We start from the raw sequence: 13,558 nt of genomic DNA, 5'->3' as shown, positions 1-13,558 counted from the left end.
GGCGCGCAGCTGCTATTGCAAAACTTTAAAATGCAGTGTGCAACCCCCCCCCCCCCCCTCGAACTTGGGGCAGCACTGAACCAGTGAGTGGGACTTAGGCAGTGGAATGGGATGGGCCACAGGGACCATAGCTGTTGCCCAATACAGCATCAGCAACACTTGTGGGCAGACTGGAGATCGGTTTGTTTGGCCTCTCCAGTCCAGTTCAATCAAAAAGATATTCTGCTGCCCCTGAAGTGTGAATCAATACTTGGTCAGACCTAAGATCCACCAAGCCCAATATCCTCCTCTAGCAATTAACAAGTATAGGCCAGGAACCCAAAGGTAGATTCCATGACTTAAGTCCCTAGACTTTAGTCATGTTTTCCCAGAGATGCTCACATATGTTTAGCTTTAGGAAATGTACATGGCACATGACTTTGTTTTGTAGTCGGTGGGAAAGGAAATGCATTTATGTTTTTATTTCTCCAGTGTTGCAGTACTTGCCAAGTTTAATTTCTTGGAGTTCCCAGTTCAATTTTTGTCTACATATTTTTATTTCTCTGGTTCTGTATTTGGTGAGGGTCTGTTTGTGGTAGTAATGGCAGATGGGGGGACTGGGGGAGGGAGCAGGGAAAAGAGGGGATCTTGGATCTCAAGTTTTGCCCTGGGAACCCAGCATGTCTATCACCAGCCCTGACCCTTGAAGTAGCTAGCAGGGATCCCCAAACCCTACCTGCTGTGAAGGTAGCTAGAACTCCTGTTGGCAGGTTGGCAGTCTGTGGCAACACCTCTGAGCTGTCAGCACTGGCACCCTTGCACAAGCTCAGTTTTCTTGCATGCATGGGGTGCTGATGTCGGAAACTGAGGGATACTTCTGCCAGCTGCTGAGCTTGGCAAAAGGGAATTATGGCTGCCTTCAGGAGCTCTTCAGTTGGTGGACTTTTGGAAATCTCAGTGAACCTGGAAGATGTACTAAGCCAAATTGACAAAGAGCAGTAATTCACCTGAACCGGATGGCATACATCCAAGGATACTCAAAGAACTCCAGCATGAAATTGCTGATTTAGTTTTAGTAATATGTAGCCTGTTAAAATCATCTGTAGTACCTGAAGATAGGAGGGTGACCAATGTGACGCCAATTTTTTAAAAGAGTTCCAGGGGAGATTTGAGAAATTATGGACCGGTAAGCCTGACGTCAGTGCCGGGCAACAGAGTGGAAACTATTATAAAGAATAAAATTACGGAACACATAAACAAACGTGGTTTAATGGGACAGAGTTAGCATGGGTTTAGCCAAGGGGGGGGGGGGGGGGGAAGCCTTGCCTCGCCAATTTGCTTCATTTCTTTGAAGGCATGAATAAACATGTGAATAAAGGTGAGCTGGTTGATGTAGTGAATCTAGATTTTCAGAAGGCTTTTGATAAAGTTCCTCATGAGAGACTCCTGAGAAAATTAAAGAGTCATGGGATAGGAGGCAGTATTCTGGTGTGGATTAGGAATTGGTTATTGGACAGAAAACAGAGGGTAGTGTTAAATGGTCATTTCTTTCAGTGGAGGAAGGTGAACAGTGGAATGCCGCAGGGATCTGTACTGGAACCGGTGATTAAATTTGCAGATGACACAAAACTATTCAAGTTTGTTAAAACATGTGCAGACTGTGAAATATGCAGGAAGACCTTAGGAAATTCAAAGACTAGGCATCCAAATAGCAGTTGAAATTTAATGTGGACAAATGCAAGGTGATGCACATGGGAAAGAATAACCTGAATCATAGTTACCTGAGGCTAGGGTCCACCTTGGGGGGTCAGCACACTCAAGAAAAAGATCTAGGTGTTGGATGCCCACACCCCACTCTTCACCTCCCCAGCCTGGACTAGTCACCAAGCAGAAATAGCAAGAGTACATCATATGAATGCAGATGAAGATGAACTGCATGCAAAGGTCAAGTAGACATATGAGCCTGGGCCCCCGTAGATTTGGCCCTGGACCCCCTCTGCCGATGACCCTTTCGACCCCCCCTCCCGCCGCCAACCCGCCATCGCCTGCCTTTGTGGATCAATGATGATTTGCGCCACACGAAAGAAAACAAAGATTTCTAGCAGTCTGAGCTGCAGGACATTCTGACGATCCCCTTTACAAAAATTGACAATATCTAAGCATTAACCAGTATGACATTAAGAAAAGTTCTGATATGATGATAAAGGTACAATATTGGATATGTAACATCCACGAAATAAGTTCCATCATTAAGTTTGCACCTAATCAATTCTATGTAGCGTCTGGGACAGTGATATTAGAAAAATGTGATTTATAGTCCCCACACATTCAACGCGCAGGGCATCAGGATGACTCACACAGAAGAAACAGAATCCTAGGCTTCCACATCAGCTGCAGCAACGCGTCGGCCCAGAGACCGGCTGAAGAGGACTTCGGCTGGCGGGGGTTGGGGACCCCTGCCAGCACAGGTACCCGATGGCAGCGAGGGAGGGTTAGCGGCAGCGGGAAGGGGGGTCAAAAGGGTCGGCGGGGCCAGGGCCAAATCAGGGGGGGCCCAGGACCCCGTGGCCCCACGTAGCTACGCCACTGGTTCTAACAATGATATTAAAACTAGCTCCACCCTCTTTGTTATGTTCTCCACAGAGAAGGATGAACTGATGGTTCTTAAAACTTTCTTTCAAATCAAAACTTCCTTGTTTTGTGGGCAAAGAATTCAGATCTTTCCTGATGTGGCTAGATCCACTCGACTGAGAAGGAACAATTCCTGGAATTAGTTCATATGCTTGCTTTGGGAGCTACTTTTTTTTTTATTTTTTTTATTTCCTGCAGTTCCCATGCAAGTATCTAGCTGGTTGGCAGGGACAGAATTATGCCTTCTTTAATCCTACACAACTTGAAACTTTTCTGAATAATAGTAAAAGTTGCCAGGTTTTTGGGTTTTTTTTGTTGGGTGATGCTTAGGTTCTCTGATAATTAATACTCCTAGAATAGTTTAGAATGGCCCCACTCTGAGGTGGGATTAGCTCTATGTATATTTCTTTATATTTTATTTTTTTTCATTAGTGGGAAAATGGGATCTCGTAACGTGGGCTATGAGCACCAAAGCTTATTGTAGAGAAATGTCTGTATTTGTTTTCCATTTAATGTAATGGTGTATTTTCTTTGCATATTATGGCTATGTAAATTTTGGATTTTCCAATTTAAAAAAAATCTTGGCATCCAGATGCCATTATAAGTACATATAAGTACATAAGTAATGCCACACTGGGAAAAGACCAAGGGTCCATTGAGCCCAGCATCCTGTCCACGAGAGCAGCCAATCCAGGCCAAGGGCACCTGGCGAGCTTCCCAAACGTACAAACATTCTATACATGTTATTCCTGGAACTGTGGATTTTTCCCAAGTCCATTTAGTAGTGGTTTATGGACTTGTTCTTTAGGAAACCGTCTAACCCCTTTTTAAACTCTGCTAAGCTAACTGCCTTCGCCACGTTCTCCGGCAACTCGCTGCATTTAGGCATCTAACTATAGCGCCCCAGGTACAAAAAGTTAGATTGTGAGCCCAGTAGGGACAGAGAAAATAGAGTACCTGCAGGTAATATGTAAGCCGCTTTGGCTGTACTACAGAAAGGCAGAATTAAAGCAGAATTAGAAAAGGTTCAAAGAAGAGCAGCCAAAATGATTAAGGGGATGAAACTTCTCTCATATGAGGAAAGGCTTAAGAGGTTAGACCTATTTTTATATTGAACTAGTAAAAAAGGCCCGTTTCTGAAGCCAAGGAAACAGGCCCTAGGCAGGCAATTCCCCTCCCCCCCCCGCGCTACGGCCCCCTCGCCCCCCCCCCATCGGCGAACCTGTCGCCCCCCCCTGTACCACCGAAAAATGCCCCCCGCTGCCGTTGTGCACTACCTGTGCTGACGGGGGACCCAAACCCCCGTCAGCCGAAGTGTTGTTGTGCCCTTTGTGTTCCTTCCTCATCTTCTCTGGAAGTTCCTCTGTGTGCGTCGTGCCCCTGGGTTCCCCGTCAGCACAGGTAGTACACAACGGCAGCGGGGGGCGGTTTTTGGCAGTCCGGGGGGGGGTCAAAGGGGCCCTAGCGCGTGGGGGGGTGACAGCTGATTCTGAGGCAGGGGGAGGAGTAGGGAAACATCAGCTGTCATAATGTCAGTGACGTCAGTGCGTGTCTGCCTAGCAGACCACCTCCAGCCTAGGGAGCTACGGTCCCAAGCACAGAACGTTGGAGGTGAGAATTATTATATAGGATAAGACTCAAAAAGTGCCCTAAATGACCAGATGACCACTGGAGAGATTAAGGTATGACCCCTCTTACTCCCCCAGTGATCACTCACCCCTTCCCACTCCCCAAAGATGTGAAAGAAACAGTACATACCAGCCTCTATGACAGCTTCAGATGTTCCTTGATCTCTCCATACCTTTTGACTTGGTTGATCACCAGATTCGTTTGCACCACCTTCAGTTTATTGGTATTTCAGAAACAGTGTTGGATTGGTTCTCCTCAAATCTAGAAAATCGCCGCTACACAGTACTCTACAAAAATTCCTTTTCTGCCCCTTTCAGCCCTAGCTCAGGTGTTCCACAAGGGTCTATTCTGTCCCCAACGTTGTTTAACATTTTCTTGGCTCCTCTGTTAACCCTAGGACAATCCCTTGGCATGCCTGCATATGTGTATGCTGATGACACCCAAGTGCGTATCCCTTTAGACACTTGTTCTTGCTTTGCAATTTCTACTGTCAATCACAAACCTGTTCAGATTTCAGAGTGGCTCAAGGAACACATATTGACTCTCAATCCAAACAAGTGCAAAACCATATTCTTTCCACATAAATTGGTCCTACTCTATCCACACCAATTTCCCTTGCAAATATTCCTGTGCCCCAGGTTGACACTGTCCGTATCCTTGGAATACTTGTAGATTCCAACCCACAAATCTCTCAGGTAGTTAGATGCTCCTTTTACAAACTACAACTTATTGGTTCTATGCGCTCTCTGATTCTCCTGACAGCACTGAATATACTGGTTCATTTGTTGGTCATTTCCCAATTAGATTACTGTAATTCCCTCTACAACAGCTTTGGGTCAGGGTTATCTGCCTCCTACAGATTATTCAAAACACTGCTTTCAGTCTAATTTCCAACTCACAGAAATATGATCATGTCCATAGGAGCCAACTTTTCAAAATGATTGGGGGTGCTGAAATTTTTTTTTTACAGGTGGTTCATGCCCCTCCCTCTCCTCCTCCCCTCTCCCCCTCCCTTGCCCCTTCTCCACCTCCCTCCAAGTTCCAGGCCCCCCTCCCTCCCCTCTCTCTTTCCTTTCCCTCCCCCCTCCCTCCGAGTTCCAGGGCCCCCTCCCTCCCTCTGAGTTCCAGGGTCCCCCCTCCCCCTCCCTCCCTCCCAGTTCCAGGGTCATCGTCCCTCCCTTCCTCCCTCCCTTCGAGTTCCAGGCCTCCTTCCTCCGAATTTTAAGTCATCTATTTTACCTCGTTGGGGATATGGCGGCAGCAGCAGCGGTAAAAAGTGTGCAAGCTCGGTGCTTAGTTCAGTTTCCCCTTCTCTCTCTCTCAGCTCTGGTCCCGCCCTTGCGGAAATAGGAAATGAGGACAGGACCAGAACTGAGAGAGAGAAGGGAAAACTGAACTAAGCGCCGAGCCTGCACGCTTTTTACCGCTGCTGCTGCCGTAATCCCGACGAGGTAAGATAGATGACTTTTAAAATTCGGAGGGAGGGGGCCTGGAACTCGAAGGGAGGAGGGAGGGAACGAACTTCCAGTGGGTGAAATATTGGGGGTGCTCGAGCACCCACGGAGTCAGCGCCTATGATCATGTCACCCCATATCTTAAAGAAGCTCATTGGCTTCCTGTCACCCATTGCTATCACTTATAAAATCCTAATGCTCGTTGCATTCTGGACAGCCCCTTTATCTCTTCCACCACCTCATTCCTCACTAAGGAACACTAAGATCTGCACAACACAATCAATTAGTAGTACCCATCCACCGAAAAATAACCCATTAGCACACTAGACACACTATTTTTAGCATACAAGGGCCCCAACTTTGGAACTGTTTCCACATTTCTGTCTACAGACATCACTTGACAAATTCAAAACAGACATAAAGACCAACCTTTTCGAGGATGCAAACCATTAATGTCTTTATGCATTTCTAGTGATTCCCAGGAAGAAATCTCGAAGATACTTGTGGCATTCCCTCTTGTTTCGCCCCCCCACCCAATCCTATCTATTATTGTAGTTCTACCCTCTATCCTGAAAGTCATGTCTAAACCCCATCTTTCTTCTTTCTTGTTTCTCCTTTTATTTTAGATTGTAAGCCACCCAGAAGGCCTTCCATAGGGTGGGATAGTAAATGAATAATGAACTTGAAAACTTGAAACTTATAGCCAGTCCTATTAGAGCAGCAAGCAGGTCCTTGGAGTGGTCTGGTGGTTGGTGCAGTATACTCTAGAGAGGAGGGCCTGGGCCCACATCCCACTCTACCTGTTACACTTGTGGTGAAAGTGTGGGCCCTCCCACACTCCTGCATCCCCCACATATAGGTGATTCCTTCAGCCATAAGCCTTAGGGCTATTGTAGTGGTGTACAGTTGGAGGCAGTGGGTCTTTGGTGGGTTTTGGAGAGCTCAGCATACAATATAAGGGGGTAGTGGTGAGATGTGTACCTGGGAGCTTTTATATGAAGTCCACTGCAGTGCCCCCTAGGTTGCCCCACTTCTCTGCTGGGATATCTGTGTGGCCAGTCTACTAAGAATGCTGGCTCCTCCTGTATCCCAATGGCTTGATTTTGTGCGTTTTTCACTTGTACAATTTTTTCAAAAATGGATCAAAAAGATAAATGTACTGAGCACAAAAATGTCTAGCAAATGATCATTTTTGAAAGAAAAAAAGAAAACCATTTTTCTGTTTTGAAAATGGCTCTGTTTCCTATTCGAATCTGGTAAGTTTCAAGCGAAACGTACAAAGTCAGATTTAAACGTCATATCGAAAATGCCCCTCTTTGAGTAAGTGAAAAGCAGTCACAATTAAAAGTTTATAATAGAGGTGTAATTACAGAGCATTATTTTCACTCTTTAGCTAGAATTCAACTATTACCCCAGTTATACATGAACAAATAAATGGGGGGGGGGGGGGGGAGGGAAGGTGTGAGTGGGTGGTACATGGCCAGGTTTCCATAGTATCACTCCCTCACTGAGACTGAATCACCTTAGGGTAGGTGGAGTTACACCTGCTGAGTCAGATGGGCGGGGCTCAGGCAGGGAGGTGGTTAAATGCCCAGAGGTAGAACAGATCAGGGAGGCCCCTGAGCCAAGAAATCTCCAAGTGGGAAGCCCTGAGTCAAGAGGTCTCCAAGGGAGTGGCAACTGAGGCTACAGCACTTGAGGGAAGTGCCAGGGAACCGAAGCAGCCAAAGCTCAGTAGTTTGCAAACTATGGTTAATTCTCAGTCTCCAAAGATTAGATGTATATGTTTTTCTTTGACTGTTCCTCCTCCTTTCTTCCTGACATCCAGCATCACCTCTTTGTCTTTCTCTCTCCTCCTGCCATCCAGCATCTCCTCTCTCTTTCTCCCCACAACCATGCAGCATCTCTCTCTCTCTCTCTTGTATTGTCACTTCTCTCACTGTGTCTCAAGACATACACCAGACTTTTACTGTCAAGTAAATTCCAGAGTTTGGGCCAAGTTGTCTGTAAAGAGAAAAACATGTAAGTTCACACACACATATGAGATAGCATTGCAGGTATTTTCTGAATGTACACTTTGCTATGGATATTTATTGCCTTCCGATATTATCACTCGGTGAGTGTGCAATTGGAGAAATCGCTGCATGCAAGCTGTGGACAAATAATACATCCTTGTGTCACAATAACTTCGAAAGTGCACAATGTCTCTTTTTAGTTCCTGAAAACATTTTTATCTGCTCAATATGTAGCAATTTCGTCTCCACAAGTGGTTTTCCTGAGTTTGCAAAAATACTTCCTCTCAAGGCAGTGACAGAAGTTCAAATTAAGAGCTCCCAAGCAAAATATCAGAAAGGACCAACAGATCGGGGGGACTCCACCTCAGAAGATAGTCGGAGTGACTATAAGGGGGCCCCCTGAGCCCTAGGGGCTGTTTGGGCAGAATACATACTGCTGACTCAGGGTTTTCTCAGAACTGTTCGGGTCATTACGTAACACTGAAAATATCACCTGGTTATTTCTCTGCCTGCCCCAGGCCAATGCTTTTGTTCAAAGAGGTATTTTATTAATGAGGATCTCAGCCACGTGCAAATAGAGAATAATGTACCACATATCTTATCTGCATTGCTGGATGCTTTTTCTGTATGCTTCTACTAATTTCTTTTAGTTTTAACAGTGCAGAAGTGCCAGCCCATGTCGGGTCTAATAAAGAGCTATTGACTATCGGCCTTTGGTGCTTCTTTTGTATTTCAAGAGGTAGAACATATGCACGTTGATTGCATTGACTGCCATCTCTCAAATTGTGCCACCCTAGGCAGATGCCTAGTCCACCTAGTGGTTGGGCCAGTCCTGCTTCTGCCTATGTCCAGATTTTTAAAAGTAAGTCAGAGTTGCTGTTGTAAAACTGCACATATTTCCAGTCCATCCAAAACACAACCCCTTGGAAACTGCAATGCTGGTGATCTACACATGTGATGATATGAACACTGGAAGGTGGTGAGAAGTGAAGATCATGATGGACCACCTGTAGGGGGAAGGACAGAACTGCCATTCAGTGAAGAAAAGATGGCTGAGGTGAGATATGATAGAGGCCTATAAAATAAACAGTGGAGTGGAACGGGTAGACATGAAGCATTTGTTTACACTTTCCAAAAATACTAGGACTAGGGGGCATGCGATAATGCTACAAAGTAATAAATTTAAAACGAATCAGAGAAAATATTTCTTCACTCAACATGTAATTCAACGCTGGAATTCGTTGCCAGAAAATGTGGTAAAGGCGGTTAGCTTAGCAGAGTTTAAAAAAGGTTTGGATGGCTTCCTAAAGGAAAAGTCTCCCTGACATACCAGGACACCAACCGGGCACCCTAGGGGGCGCTGCAGTGGATTTCAGAAATTGATCCCAGGAACATAATTCCCTTACCTTGTATGCTGAGTCCCCCAAAACCCAGTATCCACAACTGTACACCACTACCATAGCCCTTACAGGTGAAGGGGGGCACCTAGATGTGGGTACAGTGGGTTTTGGAGGGCTCGCTGTTTACTCCACAAATGTAACAGGTAGGGGGGTGGGATGGGGCTGGGTCTGCCTGCCTGAAGTGCACTGCACCCACTAAAACTGCTCCAGGGACTTGCATACTGTTGTCACGGACCTGAGGCTGGCAAAAAATATTTTTAAAGGTATATTCTGAGGGTGGGAGGGGGTTAGTGACCACTGGGGGAGTAAGGGGTGGTCATCCCCTATTCTCTCCGATGGTCATCTGGTCAGTTTGGGCACCTTTTAGTAGCTTGGTCGTAAGAAAAACAGGACCAGGTAAAGTCGCCCAAGTGCTCGTCAGGGACACCCTTTTTTCCATTATGGGTCGAGGCCGTCCATGTATTAGGCACGCCCAAGTCCCGCCTTCGCTATGCCTCTGATACGCCCCCTTGAACTTTGGCCGTCCCCGTGACGGAAAGCAGTTGGGGACGCCCAAAGTCGGCTTTCGACTATACCGATTTGGACAACCCTGTGAGAAGGATGCCCATCTTCTGATTTGAGTCGAAAGATGGGCGTCCTTCTCTATTGAAAATGAGCCTGATAGCTTTACAGACTTAGGAGGCTAGTGACTGAACAGTACAGTTTGCTACTGGTTATCATCTGCCCTGGCTCCTGGCTAAGCGCTAATATTCAGCGGCTAGCAGCTAGCCCGGTCACCAGTTATATTGCATGACATAGACCGGTTAAGTTTAGTGTCCAAATAGACTCACATAAATAGCAGGTCTATCTTGGCTGCTATAACTTAACCAGTCAGCCGATGAATATCGGCTTAACTGGCTATGTGCATAGCGGCCAAAAAAACACTGAAATTCAATGCTGGTTGCCAGATACAGCTTAGTATTGAATTTCCAGGTTCGCTGTTGATCGCATGAGCAGGGCCATGCCAACCCGGTAAGCGGGGTAAGCACGGCAGGGGGGTGCCTGCCTTCAAGGGTGGCGGCGGCCGAGTGTTGTATTAAAAATTAAAAAAATAAACCTCTACCGTACCGCGTTGGCGCAGTGCTCGGCTGTTTGGCACCGCCCCCAGCTCTTCCATGCATGCGCCAGTCTCTCCCTATTCCTTCCCAATGTTCAGCAGCAAGCGCACCAAACAAGGGCGCTCTTGCTGCTGAAAACCCTATGCCAGCTCAGAGCTGGCGTTAGGGTTATGCAGAGCTGTAGAAATCCCCAGTACCAGAGAAATGCTGAACAAGGACAAGCAAAGCCTAAAACTCCACCACAGAAGACCATGTAGGGAGGAAGCCAGGGCTGGGAACGGTGCTGTGGAGCTCTGGAAGCAGCAAAAAGTGACCATGGAAAGAGACATGTAAGGGTTTTTTAAGGACTTGCAAGGACCAGCATACTGTACCAACAAGAAGGTTTTGCTTTGTAGGGGTAGTTGGAAAAGGTTGCAAAACTCGTTGCACTGCTGGGCAACTGGTACTTCTTCCACCCCTTCTCTCCTCCCCCCTCTGGCATTCTGGGCATGCACTGAAGAACTGTGCTTGATGCAACACTAAAGCGCAGACGTCAGGTGCCATCCTTCCCCCAACTTCGAAACAGCTCCCTCATTCTCAGCGCCGACAGGCTGCCTAAATTCGCGTTTCATTAGCGCTGACCATGAGGGAGCTGTGTTGCAGCAAAAGGAGCTATATCTTTTATTCTTCTTTTTTCAAAACGTTTCTTGCGGGCTTGTGGCTAGTATTAGCTGAAGATCGACATTCAACCTGAGTTACATATGACCATATTCAATTCATCACCGGAAAATATCTCAAGAGCTCTTTGAGAAAGCAAGTCTTTCATTGTTGATGTGCAACATTGATTCTAAGATTGTCAGGCACATATTCCCGTGCTGTTGCTCTGTAAAGCTGCCGAAGAAAGTTTACTTCCTCTTTACCTTTATCAAAAAACAAAGCAACCCCCCCACCTTGTTTTTATCCACCTAGGTTTTTTAGACAGTTGTAAAGTAGTGTTTTCTTTCTCTGACATTTGCTTAGACATTTTAGTTGTTGGGGTTTTTTTTCTTTCTTTGGATTTGTTTTTGATGCAGTTATTGCCAGCTGGGCATCTGATCAATTTTTTTATTTCTTTTGGGCCATTTCTTATCAAGAGGAAGGTTTGTTTTTTTCACTTTGAGTTTGTGGTTCTGTGATTTTCATCAATGTGTTTGAAAAATAGGCCAGTAACTTCAAGTTCTGTTCCAAGTGCAAAGATAGCATATCTGTTTCTTTTTGAAAATTGCATAGGCAAAAAAGTACCTGCAGAGATTTGCACCTGTTTTTCTGCAGCGTTCTTTTTCTGTTCAAAAAAACCCATGCAAGTTTGAAAATGCAGAACTGTGCTTGGCGTTGCGTGCTGTGCCAATACCCCAACCTTTGGGGGGGGGGGGCGCCAGAGACCCTTGGCATGGCCCTGCTGCGCACGAGACAGCCCTGCAAACTCCTGCAGTCTGAATATTGGCCCCATGTGTTCTCCATTCTAGTGATTGAGAAGTACATCAATACCTGTTGCTTTGGGATAGTGGCACCCTGTGGTTAAACTGTAAATTACATCCTTTCAAATCTGTTAACAGGAACACATGGAAGGTAATTATATAAAAAGTGTGCCGAGTAGGCACCTATATAAAGACACACATGTGTCTATGTGTCTTTGCAAAATATGAGGGGAAGATAGCAGAAATCATGCCTAAATTGAAGTTGAGCACATTTATACCTACTCAGGAGCAAGTGTGATTGGTTGCATGAAAAGCAGGTATGAACATGTGTATTTTCTAAAATACATTTGTTAATTATAACTCTGCCCAAAACCTGCCCCTGATTATCCCTACACTGGGGGCATAGAAAAGTACATGCCTTCTTGTTGCCACACCTACTTTTACGTGCATAAGCCCTAGATTATGGTTAGCTTATCTGGGTTTAAAAAAGGTATGGACAAGTTCCTGGAGGAAAAGTCCTTAGTCTGCTATTGAGATGGACATGGGGGTAGCCACTGCTTGCCCTGGGTTTGGTAGCAAGATGCTACTAACTGGGTTTCTGCCAGGTACTTGTGACCTGGATTGGCCACTGTTGGAAGCAGGATACTTGGTTAGATGGACCATTGGTTTGACCCGGTATGGCTATTCTTATGTGCTTATGATTTCATTTTATTACTCTTTCCAAACCAATGGAATGTTTTAGAACTGCCCCTCTCCTCTCCCCTCTAGGTCAGAAACAAACACAGAGACACACTCACAGAGGTAACACAGATAGACACACAAACACATTCGTACAAATATATGACTGACCACTGTGAGGTAATAAAAAATAATGACTTGGTTTGATGAAAGTCATTTCTTCAACTCCCAAAAGGTCCCTGAATCTTGGATGTATACGTTTTCTTTGGTAAAAGTGTATTTCCAATTTTTTAAAAATCAGCTCTCATTTTATTTAGTCCCTCTAATATATCTGTTCTGTTGACAATTTTCATACCATAGTGTCTTTTTGTGGTGCATAACCTGACTCTAATTTTTCCTGTGCATCACTGAACCAAATGTAGCCATCCAAGACGGATTTCTGACTGCTGGTCTGTTAGTGACCGTATGACTGCTGCAGTCTTGGTTTTGTAAGCCAAAGGGAAACAGAGACACTGTGCTGCTGTGTTATTCTCTACCGTGTACTGGCTCAGTTTGGCCTGAGACTTGGGGCCTACCATCAGCCATTATCATACAACATTGCTTTCAGGATGGCTTCTGTCATGGTTACATCAGAGACACAGTAAACACCTCTTGGTTCTATCAATGTCAAATGAATCATATGCTATCCATCACATTTATTTACAGTATCCATGTAAACAGTATAGATACTGAACGTAAAACAGAATGGATACTGAACGTACGAATTGATAGATAGAAAAGGGACTGTGATTGTTCATGCTCACTTCTTCTTTAAGCATTCTGCATATTTCTACTGCCTTTTGCCCAGAACATTAAAGGGAATAGAGCTCTGAGCTGAAAGCTTAGTAGCCTGCCTGTTGTAAAAGACATTGTTCTTCCATGCTTAGCAGCAGGGCCACTGAGAGACAAAAGTTGGGCCCGGGGCAAACAATCTTAAGGGCCCTGCCCCCATGGTCTGCCATCTCTATCCCTCTCCCCCTTGCCTGCTTACTGGCACTCCTCTACCTCCCTGCACACAGGCTGGCATCTTTTACCCATTCTTCTCCCCCACTCCCCCTCCACAGTCCAGTCTCGCTGTTGTCCTTCCCTCCTCCCCAGGGTTGCCAGGTGGAAAATTTTTTCCCCATCCAAACCAGCCTAAATCCAGCCCAAAACCCGCCCAAACTCAAACCCCGCCCCTGACACCCCACCCCCGTGTCA

Source organism: Microcaecilia unicolor, chromosome 3 (assembly GCF_901765095.1).
Source record: "Microcaecilia unicolor chromosome 3, aMicUni1.1, whole genome shotgun sequence".
Taxonomy (NCBI): Eukaryota; Metazoa; Chordata; class Amphibia; order Gymnophiona; family Siphonopidae; genus Microcaecilia; species Microcaecilia unicolor.
Note: the sequence above shows the minus strand (reverse complement) of the source record.